Source organism: Pseudonaja textilis, chromosome 4, assembly GCF_049901715.1.
Source record: "Pseudonaja textilis isolate UNSWEBS1 chromosome 4, rPseTex1.2, whole genome shotgun sequence".
In the NCBI taxonomy this organism is placed as follows: domain Eukaryota; kingdom Metazoa; phylum Chordata; class Lepidosauria; order Squamata; family Elapidae; genus Pseudonaja; species Pseudonaja textilis.
The window spans coordinates 28,950,028-28,962,098 of NC_141993.1; the positions used below are offsets into that span (position 1 = coordinate 28,950,028).

General features: G+C 35.3%; 1 protein-coding gene across 8 annotated transcripts in view; it reads right to left on the reverse strand.

The window, feature by feature from the left end:
- Window positions 1-12,071, reverse strand: part of INPP5A (inositol polyphosphate-5-phosphatase A) — a 245,016-nt gene that overhangs the window by 13,873 nt on the left and 219,072 nt on the right. The gene's annotated exons all lie outside the window — the stretch shown is intronic.

Genomic DNA, 12,071 nt, shown 5'->3' on the forward strand with positions numbered 1-12,071 from the left:
GATGAATGGTGTATCTCAGGGCAGCTGTGATGTGATCTGATTTTGGAGGATATTACCATTGCTGAAGACAGATTACTATCTGCTTGTTCTCTTGTTTGCTGGTGCTATGGGAAGTTGGGTCCTGTTCAGTTGGACAGTCTCAGGTGAACAATGTATCCTGTCGGGTTTCTAAAGGGAGCTTAAAGGTATTTCCCAAGGACCTGATGGAAAGCCCAACCAAGGTCTTGGTTACAACCTGGAATAGGAGGATTACCAAGGCCTTGGTCTGGACTGTTTTTATGTAGTCTGTTTCGGTGCACTGATCCCAGGGTGTACCTTCAGAACATGAAACATTAGAAACAACAACTGGAATGCCACCAAAGGAAGACAAAGAATGAATCCAAATGAAGAGCCCGTATTTGGTTCTACATCATGGAGATAAAGCTGGCAAAACATTATTTTTTCCACCATTGTTGCTTTCTCTGAGAATTACACCACAGCCCTGTTTAGAGTGGCTGTTTTCTGCTGAAAGGACAGATCAAAGATGCACCTACAGGTCATTGAGGGGTTGAACTTTTCTCAAGGGTATCTTTAGCTTTTTTTTCTTAGTCAAATCAGCTTTGATTTTGCATTATTTGACTTCCTTGAAAAAAAAAGATACTGGACTACTCTGCAAGGTTATCCAGTGTCATTCTTTCTTCCTATAGATATAAATAAGGTAACATTGCAAGACCTGAATAATTTACAATCTCTTAGCTGCTTTCTTGCTTTTCTTGCTTTCTTGCATATACACATCAATGATAGCATTGAACTTCCGGGACACTTAAGCAAAACATATTTTAAAAAAAGTTAAGTTATGAATTTAAAATGCCTCTCTTTTCTCCTATGTTTTTGTTTTAGCTGTATCTTGCCAATTCACAACGATAACACCCAAATTTCTGAGTTGATTTTTATGAGGCAGAAATCACTTCTCACTAGGGAAGATTCTCCTGACAGAGAGTAGATTAATCACTATTTAAACTATTCCACCATTGGTTAAAAACACTGAAAAGCAGCCTTTTAAAAAATATTAAAATGTTTTGAGGATCCTTGACAGCCACATTTAGGTCAGAGCACAAAACTATGTATCTCTAATTTTTGGCAGCTGTTAGGGTAGCCTGCATACTTAAGAATACATATTCTGAACATCTCAAGAAGGAAGTATTAAAAATCCATGTAAGAAAAAGCACAGAAGAGTAATTGTAATAGAGGTCTATTAAATATTATCCATGGAATAAATAGATAAGTTCTAAGACAGGGGTGTCAAACTTAAGGTCTATGGGCCAGATTTGGTCCACGGGCCAGCAGGGCTGTTGCCCTGGAAACAACGAAGGGCCAGCCCACAGTGCCTCTGCCAGCCAAAACAGACCTCAGGAGGGCCAGGCTGCAATGGCCTCCTGCAACCCTTTCTCTGCCAGTGAAAACAGAGCTCAGGAGGGCCGTGTGCAGCCCTTACAAGCTCAGTTTTTGCTGGGAGAGCGCTCGGGCTGCCACAGGCACCCTTGACACAAGTGATGTTGAACGGCCATGCCCACCCGTCCCCCTGAGGTCAAACAAAACCCTAATGAGGCTGTCAATGAAATTGAGTTTGCCACTCCTGTTCTAAGATATATACACACTATACTTCATAAAATTCCTGGTGCTTTAAAGCATCAAAATAAAAATATCCATAAGCCAAATATAGGTACCTGATAAATATTATAAACCCATCAATAATCCACCCTGGTACCCTGAGTCCAAATGAATCTACAGATAGACCTTTCTGAACACCGAGAAAACTCCATCCAGATGTCTGGGCAAGCAATTCCAAACAGCTGGAGTATAAAAATATCCTCCATAGGAAAAGACACACAATCCATATATTTGTCTATTCAGTGCACCTGATAGTTGAGATTCACCTACAAGCAGAGTTGTCAAACTCCCAGCCCGCAGGCTGGATGTGTCACATGGCTGGACACACCCACACCCAGTTTAGTGAAGGGAAAAAAGTCCCAATATGTCACATGACTCCTTGATGACATGAGTTTTTTACCCCTGACCTACAGGATACCAAGCAAGTAGAATTCAATTGGTTAGTTTGCATTTAGAAAACCATAATAGCCCTTTCTAATGCTCTGTTAGCCAACTGGCCAAGATGTGTATCTCATTTAGTCAAAATCAGGAGGGTAAACATGGCTTGCAAACATGGAAGTTAAGGTACAACGTCTTAAACAGCTGCTGCTTGCATAATACAGATCACCATGGTGACTAAACTAACAAAGTCAAAGGTCGTAAAAAAGAGGTGTGTGCATATATAAACCACACAATTCAGTAGCAAAGGGAAACGAGGGTAAACACAGTCAAAGTTTAATGTAGTACTTAATGCAAAAACGGAGAAAAGATATGAGTCTTTCCTGTTTGGTTTACGACCGTATACTGTATTTCAATAAACTCTCTCACAGACATTGAAAGTAATTCTTTTGAGTAGATCTGTGTAGACCTGGAAGTTCAATTTGACTGAAGTGGCATAGGTGATACCGTAAATATTTTTCTACCATTACAAGTTATTTGACTTCTACTGTGTTGCAATAACCCCAAGCCAGCTGTCCCTTACATAGTTAGCTGCTTTAGCATCATGAGTGAAATGATAATGTTTCTATTTGCCTAACAGGCCAAAACTAGTTTTATTTTCATTATCAGGTAACAAGTTATTTGCTCCAAAATAAAATATCCAGATTAAAAAATATATCTATCACTAAAGCATAGAATTTTGGGAGTGTTAATGCAATACATTGACATATCATATATTTTCCTGAGTCAATTTAGTTGCAATGGCTATTGTAGAAAAGGCAAGAAATGCTGACTATATTATATTTAGAAAATAAGATTCTGTATTCAACAGTATCCAAATAGTATCCAATCTGATCTATACAAATAGTATAGTTCCAGTAACTATATTCCAAGATTTACAATTCAATTACTCATGGGGAAGCCAATCTATGGACAAGCCAACCCTGAGTTTTCGGGTGTATTTTGGCACTAAAATTCCTGGCTTATATTTGAATATACAGTATATGGTAAGACAAGTAATTAAGATATCATTAGATACACCAGTACAATACTACCTCTTATAGAAGAAATAAAAAGTTTTCTAATCTAATATTGTTGTAAAAATCAACACAGCCAATCGACAAAACAAACACTGGACAATTTGTAATATTCATTTTTTCCATCTCTAGTTTCTTATGGGAAAGAGCTGATTACAGATAGTCCTTGACTTACAACCACTTGTTTAGTCACCATTCAAAGTTATGACGACATTGGAAAAAAGTGACTTATGGCCACCATGGTCACATGATTAAAATTCAGATGCATGGAAATTAATGATGCTTATGGCGATTGCAGTATCTTGGAATCATGTGATCACCTTTTGCGACCTTCTGACAAGCAAAGTCAATGGGGAAGCCAGATTCATTGAACAACCGCTTTACTAACTTATTAACTGCTGTGATTCACTTAACAACCTGGGAAGAAAGGTTGTAAAAATGACGCAAAACTTACTTAGCAACTGTCTTTAGTAATGGTAATTTTGGGCTCAATTCTTGTTGTAAGTTGAAGACTACCTGTAGTTCAAGATACAGGATAAATCTTGATAACTCAGATCCTGACGCAGATGGGAGTCAGTTTTATAACATTTAAAATTAAACTTAACTAATTGGTATTTCTTAACTATCAAGGGTTGTAATGGAAGCAGTGGAAATCTAAAGTAACAAAAGGAGTGCCTTCTAAGAAGGAGAGAACAAATTGCTGTATTTCAGAGTAACCTTGCATGATGCTGTTCAACATGACACACAGCAAAAAGAACTGTGATATTCTGTAATTAGAGACATCTGGGGGAGAAATCAGAATAAGTTAAGATGGCAGCTGCAACCATGTGAACACAGCAGGTATATAGTTACAGCAGCTATCTAGACTTTTTTGGATTCTTCTTCAGATGCCCTGTGTTTAGTTGAATAAAATGAAAATACGTTATAGAAGTAAGATTGACAGAGAATGTCTAACAATTCAAAAGTATGTATAGGTTAGAATAAACCAAAGAAATCAAATGTGAGAAGAAAATCCCTAGCATAGATGAGATTTGACCTATTATTTTTTTTATTCTAAGTGTCAGGGCAAAGAAATTGTCAGCTCAGAAGGGGTCTGTTGAAAGAGAGGTGAAAAAAATTACAGAGGAGAGAAGATATCTAAGACATGAACATATGTCCAAGCAGTAAATTACATGACAGCCTAATGCAATGACAAACAAGAACAGGTCACTTTAAGAGAATGATTAATACATGAGATTACTGTGCATGCACACTTATCTTAAAGCAAACCTTGTAGGTGGGTGTGAACCCCTGGTAAGTCAGCTCCTATCTCCTCCATACAACAGCTACAAGAATAATTATAATTAATGGAGAGAGGTGATAACGTTAACAATTGCCCACCTGTATCGTGGCTAACCACAATGTCCTTATTTTGTTTTTCACACCTACTGCCTTTCCATAGTGATTATAGTCTACCAAATACCCATTTCTAGCTCACCCTGAGCTTCCTGTTTACCGAATGTCAAGGTATCAGGCAGCTGATAGAACCTACAGTGCTCAAAAGAATGACAGTGTGTTATAACTAGCGTAGTACAAAATAAGAATACATTAGAAACAAACAAGGCTTGAATTTTGCGGCAGACAAGATTCCTGAAAAACAGGACTTCTCAGGTGTCAGGCAAGTTGGTTCTGACTCCAACAAGCCACAAATAGACTGTGCCAATTGACTGGCTGGCAAAAATGCAAATATAATGAAATCAAGGTATGCTCAGCAAGCACATTGTTAGTTGAGCGCCAACTTTCAGCAGAATAGAGAAGTTCTTAGTTCACATATGGGAAAAAGTTGAACAATTGCATCATTTGCCTCTTTTATGCATACTGGTATAAAAGCAGAAAGCTCTTCGTAAATAATCAATAATTATGACTTATACCTTTGGAAAAATGGGGACATAACTTGACATTAATTAGATATCTTATCTCTGCTCTGAAGCGATTAACCATAATGTTACTCTATAGTCAAGACTATACTATATTTAGCTGAAGCTTCATTGTTTATTTTCCAGCTGCCATAAATTACTGCATGTTCAGAAATTATGACTTCATTGCACAGAAATTATGTACAGAAATTATGACTTCATTGCACAAATTAGGAGTATCATGTCATTTGTATAATTCATGTCATATACACGATGATGTCAATAATGCACCATAAGTCACTTGTTCTTCCGTGAACACCCATATAGATAAACTGTTTTAGCACTGAACTTTTGAAAATGTTCACTATTAGGTCATATGAAATAAGCTAAGATATATTTTAACTGCAGGTACACAACTTAAAAATAGATCATTTAGTCATGATGCTTGCAGCATCCCCCTGGTCATGTGATCAAACCCTTGAAACCTGACTAATATTTATGATACCCTTTGCTAGCTTCTGACAGGCAAAGTCAATGGGGAAGCCAGATTCACTTAACAATTGTGGCAAGAAGGGTCATAAAATCAGACAAAAGTCACTAGCTTCTGACAGGCAAAGTCAATGGGGAAGCCAGATTCACTTAACAATTGTGGCAAGAAGGGTCATAAAATCAGTCAAAAGTCACTTAACAACTTTTTGCTTAGCAACAGAAATTTTAGGTTCAATTGTGGTCCTAAGTTGAAGACTACCTACAATGATGTTCATTATTGCTTTATTCTAGATTAATATAAACCATTATATCCCACTTGTGCAATGAAGCCAGAGAGTTTCCTACAAATAAGACCACTTGTCTAAGTCACTGCAGACACCTTTCTTTATTTTAAGGCCACCTGTTGCATTAGTGCCATCTCTGGGAGTTTTGGGGCCATGACTAGTGAATCATGACATCACTTGAGTGGGTAGCGCTGAGAGGGATTCTGTCTCGCTCTGTCTTTGCATTTTGGGAAGGGTTGTTTTAGTGATAAAATGGGATAAAGCTGAGACAGAAAATGACAAAATTGTCTCAAACTTCCCAAACGTAAACAAAAATGGACCAAGTGGTTTTGTTAATTTATGAGGTTATTTCTAATTCTTTATTTCATGAGAGTTAAACTCACAGCATCTGACATTTTGCCATGTTTTTTCCCTTCACATGGTGGGCATGGGCCTATGCGTGATGCATCCAGTCCGTGGTCCACTGGTTTGACGCCCCTGGTTTATTTTCTTCGTTAACATAACTAGCTGTGAAAAAACTCAATAAAGGTAAAAAAAAAAGTTTAATCCCATCCCTGGAAACTACAAATGGGATGATGGCAGATGCAAAGAGTGTGGTAACTGACTCTTTTTTAAGAATGGAAATAGCACTTTTTACATGATGTTTATTTAGCTATGCATTTCTCTTTTCTTTCATATGGAATACTAGGACTTGAACAATTGTTTTAAAAGTTACAAATTCATGTGGTGATGGATGTCAATTGGGAAATGCCAGGATAATAATTTGGGGAAAAACTTATGAACAATAAAGGATTTTGTATAAGTGAGTTTATTTCTTACAAATGTAATTCTAAACCTGACTGGAACAACTGGAATTTTAAAATACATCATTTTAAACTGTAAATACATTGACTAATATTTAAAACCATTTCTAAAAAAATGCATTAGAATTATTCTTAGTGATATTTATGAAAATGCTGCTAATTTCTGCTTCAATTTTTGGAAGAATCTGAAGTTCACATAGATTGATGTACAAGTAATTGGTTGTGAATTGTTATTCATATATATGAACCAATGTCCTAGATAATCAAATAGTTGTTACATCTAAAAATAAATCACTGCATATCTATTACTGTTATGTTTTACAATCAAAAAGAGAAATAAACAAGTATATGCCATTTGGACTAGTATATTGGAAAATTGATTTTTTTTTCTGGACACAACATTGGATGCTAATGACCATAAGTTTAGGGCTCACTACATATGTTAATTACTTGATTGCCTTATATTGCCTTAAGAACTGTCGACAAGACAGCTACAAATTACATGTAGTTTCCAAATTACTTTATTAAGTGAAATAGAAGATTATCATCATTAATATGAAAAGAGGGTTCCTTGATAGCAGACATTAAACCCTTAAAATTCTTTTTTATACTTCATAATCTTCATAGGAAAAAAAGTAATTTCAGAATATGATAAGAGAGTAGTTTTTATCATATTTGCTATGACAACAAAGGTAATTTTGGAAAATAACTGAACAATACAGCAATTCTTTTCAAAAACAATAATACAAACTTCTGGGTGGAGAATTACCACAAACTGAAAGCATTTAAACAACATAATTTTAAAATGCATCCTTATATTTGTCAAAGGATTAATTTTGGGGTAATATAATCACTTTATGAAGGCAGGCATTCTAAACCCCAAGAGTGATCCATTTCTGGGACTTCTGTTCCACTTTGCTCTGTTCATTTTGTTCACTGAGCTACTTTTGGGAAATAATCTATGTAATTGAGGGTATTTAATACATAGCAATATATTATTCAGAAATTTGAACATTTTAAATCAACATTTCTTAACCTTCAACAACTTTAAGGTCTTTGACTTCAACACATGCTGTAAATCCACAGATCTTAAAGTGGCTGAGTTGAGAAATGCTGGTTTAAATGCAGGTAAAGACATACACAGCAATCCAGGCATATTTGAACATTTTGAAGGATTTATCTTTCATTTTATATTCCATGGATCTTCAAAGGTAATTGGCTGCATGATGCTTATGACAGATTTGTTAGATGAAACAATTTTCAATTCTTTTGAAAAAGTTATTAAAAACTTCCAACTATTTCAACTATACTTTCTTTCTTCCTCCATCTTGAGAAAGAGACTGCCTAGAACTAAATTGCCATTTTCAAACTAGTCGGAAACAAATAAACAAACTGTACAGGTTTGTTTGAATGAATCACAATAGAAACCTGAAATTATTTCATTTTCATTCCCATTTTTGTCAACCTTCTACAGTATATACGAGTGATAGGATATATATCATATATACTTCATATTACTCATGTATTAACCTTAAATTGTGATGCATTGCTATATTGGTGAACTTATAATGTACCTGAGCTTAAGAAGAACACTTGAAATTTTGAGTATCTCAAAAATTCCGATTTCACAGAAAGGCAAACTGATGAGATTTTAGTGGAGATACTCTCTCCCAGTCACCCAAACTCCTCTCACTTTCACACATACATGTTAGGAAATCATAAATCCTGCTAGAACAGCAATCTTGCAGTTACAGAAAGCAAGATCTTGGGAAACTATCTGACAAGGTCTTCTGGCATTGACTGTTTTGTTATTTTGCATTCTAAATGTGTGTGTGTGTGTGTGTGTGTGTGTGTGTGTGTGTGTGTGTTTCTTATGTAGATTATTTTTGGTTTATCATGAGGTATACAACATAGCCAATACAATTTGTGCAAAACAGGTCATTTTCACTTATTCAACGTATCAGAATTTTAAAACCTTGGTATTATTTTTTAATATAGACAATGTGTTAGTGTTTGTTTACAATTTGGGACTTTTGATTTTTCATAAATTAATTTTTGCATATGGAAATGTCTTTGTGTAACATGCAAGACAAATCTATTTCCTATAGAAAACCCCATTCATCCTTTCTTTAACCCACTTACTTAACAAAATAAAAAGTGACTGCAATGTATTAACATATAAATGATTATTGTCACAATGCATTAAAATATAACTGAATCATTTCAACTAAGCATAACTAAATCATTTTAAAGGCAAATTTCCTATGACCTTATTTGTCTTTTTTTAAAAATATTGTGTGTCTGGTATTTGGATAGCATTTGGATTTACAAGAACCCAAATTATTCTGCATAACATCATACCAGAAGACAGGTTATCCACTCATTAATTTCTTATAAATCAGGCTCTGTAATTCATAATCCAGATAATAGTGTGAATCTGTTATATGCCACATATATTGTACAGTATATATTATAACATACTATGATATATGTAGTCAGCTAATATTTATAAAGATAAAATTAGTAGTTCCAGATAATATAACAATTTTTATGTATTGCCAAAAGACCAGAATATACTAGTACTAAATGTGTCAAGTAACAATCAAGACACAGAAAGGCAGATTGGCAATGCTCTTTTCCAGTCATGTCACCTTGTAATTCTTTGTTTCTACTATTAAATATTCATTTATTTGTTTAGATATCTATTTAAATTGGATTTCAAAGACTGCCTAATCTTCCCATTGCCACTCAGGGAATGTAGAGAGAAAAGATGACCTTGAAAAAGATATGCAGATATACAGATTAAACAATGGAGGCTAAAGCATTTTTTAAGAGTGAGATAACTTTAGGAAGCAGTTCAGGCAAATGTCCTCCAAATTCACTGGAGTATAAAGAGGAAGAAGTACAATACAACATTATCAATCTAAATAAAAGTATTTGGCTTTTCTGGGGAATTGATTCTCTGTCCTGATCTATCCAGTGGGTTAACAGGAAGGTCTAGGACAACTTTGTACGGCCAGTTCACCGCCGCCAGCTTGCCACTGTCAGCTCATCTCAGCCAACTCACCACCACCAATACAACCAATTTGCTGTGGGGCGCAACAAATTGACTGTGAGGACAACTCACCATAGGCAGTTGTAGGGAAAGCCGGGCAAGCAAGTGAGCAAGCAGAGTGCAGAGCGGTAGCAGCAGCCGGGGGTTTCCTAACAATGGGAGAGCCAGCTGGCCGAGCAAGTAGACAGAGTGCAGCAGCTGGAGGCTTCCCATTTTCACAACTCTTTTCACCACTGTCCTGAGCTCCGGATTGTTCAGAGTTCCAGTGGTTTAGCAGCAGCCGTGGGCAAGGATGTAGCGGAGGCTGAGTGTGTTTCATTTTCAATCCTAGTGTGAAAATGAGTGTGTCATGGCCTCCGCTGCCTGTTCCACCACTGCTGCCACTCCAAAATGGCCCAAACTCTGAGATTGGTGGCAGTTGTGGTATGTGAAAATGGGAAACTCCCAGGCCCCAGCCAATACTGCTCCGCACTCTGCCCATCTCCTTGCTCGTTCACCACCCAAATCTGCTCTGGCTGTGAGCTGTCCCTTCGGTGAATTGAGCATGTTGAGTTGTAATGTGTTAATCATTGAGTTGCAATGATTTGGCACTGGTGAGTTGGCAGAGGCAACTTGGCACTGGTGAGCTGGTGGCAGCTGCGCTGACCACACCGAGTTGCTTCATTCCATATCAGGGAGGCCTATAAACACAGTATAACAATATAGAACCACCTAGAGAATAAACAAAAGTAATATTTAAAAACTCAGATTATACTTGCAAGTTCACATATTACCCTCAGTCTTAAAAGGCTCTCTTGAAGGACAGCAGATTAGGGACCATGGAGGAAATGCCAATATCAAACATACCATGGGTATATAGAACATTTATTTTAAAATGCAAAATCTAAAAAGTTAAATGGGCTTAACAACCAAGAGCATTTTACCACCAATTTCAGTGGTTAAAAATTAAGCTCTGCACACTCCATGAAATTCAGATACTACAACAAAGATCCTTGTTAATAGCAAATATAGATTAGTACTAAATTGATGCTGATGTGATTTTGCCTAAAATTAAAATTCCCAGAGAAAAAGTAGGATTTCTGATCAAAGCACAAATATCAGATAGGAAAATTCTTGTTACCACTACTTTTTACAAGGCAATGGTGATCTTTTTCAGGTGAATATATGAATGGAGATTGTGAATTATTAGCACCTATGTGTCGGGCACATTGCAGATGCAACCATATAAACTATCCAGTATCACTCCTTATGAATGTTAATAACTATATTATTGTGAGCACATACTTTATTATCCTTTGAATTCTGTTTAGAATCTCTCTCTCTCACACATGCACAACTTTTGCCTAAAGAATCATTTAAAAACATAAATGGAGATGTCTGAAAAATCCAATTCATGCTTTGCATTGCTTTAATAAATTGATTTCCGAAAGAATAGTTGTTATAAGGAACTCAAGCAGTCTTGAGAACTATTTTATTAATTTGAGGCCATTTGATTTTCTCAATGGAAAAACAACTAACTGATTTGTGGGAATGTTTCAGTGTCTACAATAACTTCATATCGTAAAAGTAAATCCAACGGACTTCAGTTTTTAAACTGAAAATTAGATTTGCACAATGTTAAAAACTGAGATTGATGTATACATTCTATACATCAATTTTATTTGATATCTAAATCAGAATACACTACTGGTAATATGGATTGAATTTTTCATATTTTATACTTGGGTGACTTACACTGTGCTGACCACAAGTTTTGTTATTCATGCTTAGCTTGAGTTTAATAATAACTTTTAGTCTTTTAAAGCAATACAATATGTCCAGCTACTCATAATTAATCTTGTTACATTGGAAAATTATCACCTGCATATTATTTTTAAATCCCTTATCTATTACCTTGTATTTCATGCTTTTATCCCTTGTTCCTTTTAATGTATCATTTTAAAAAACAGTTTATAAATCTCTTTCTCCCCTGAAAAAACTATTAGTATAATTTGGAAGGAGAGAAACTAGTAAGTTGATAATACAAATTATGTATTATAGAAAATGTTTAAGCTATTAATCTGATGAATTTTAAGCTATTCATACTTAGTGTTACAACTTGTCTATGAAATTATTTTTGAATTTAGGGACATAATTATACTAATCATCTATTTATACTATCATTTATTTATCTATCAGCAATTTACATTTTCAAGATGATCAATATTAACATTTCAAACAATAAAAATAACAACTGAAAACCACAGGGAGAAAGGAAGATAAAATAAACTACTTGAAAAATAAAGCTAAATAAAAGCTTAATAATAAAACTTGGTGACTTGATGGGTGACTTCCACTCTACAAGTGAAATATTATTACTATAAAAACTGTATATTCACAATGTGTTTTCAGAATGTACTCTTCAACCTTGGATACAAAATAGGTTCTTTTTATTCTTTTCT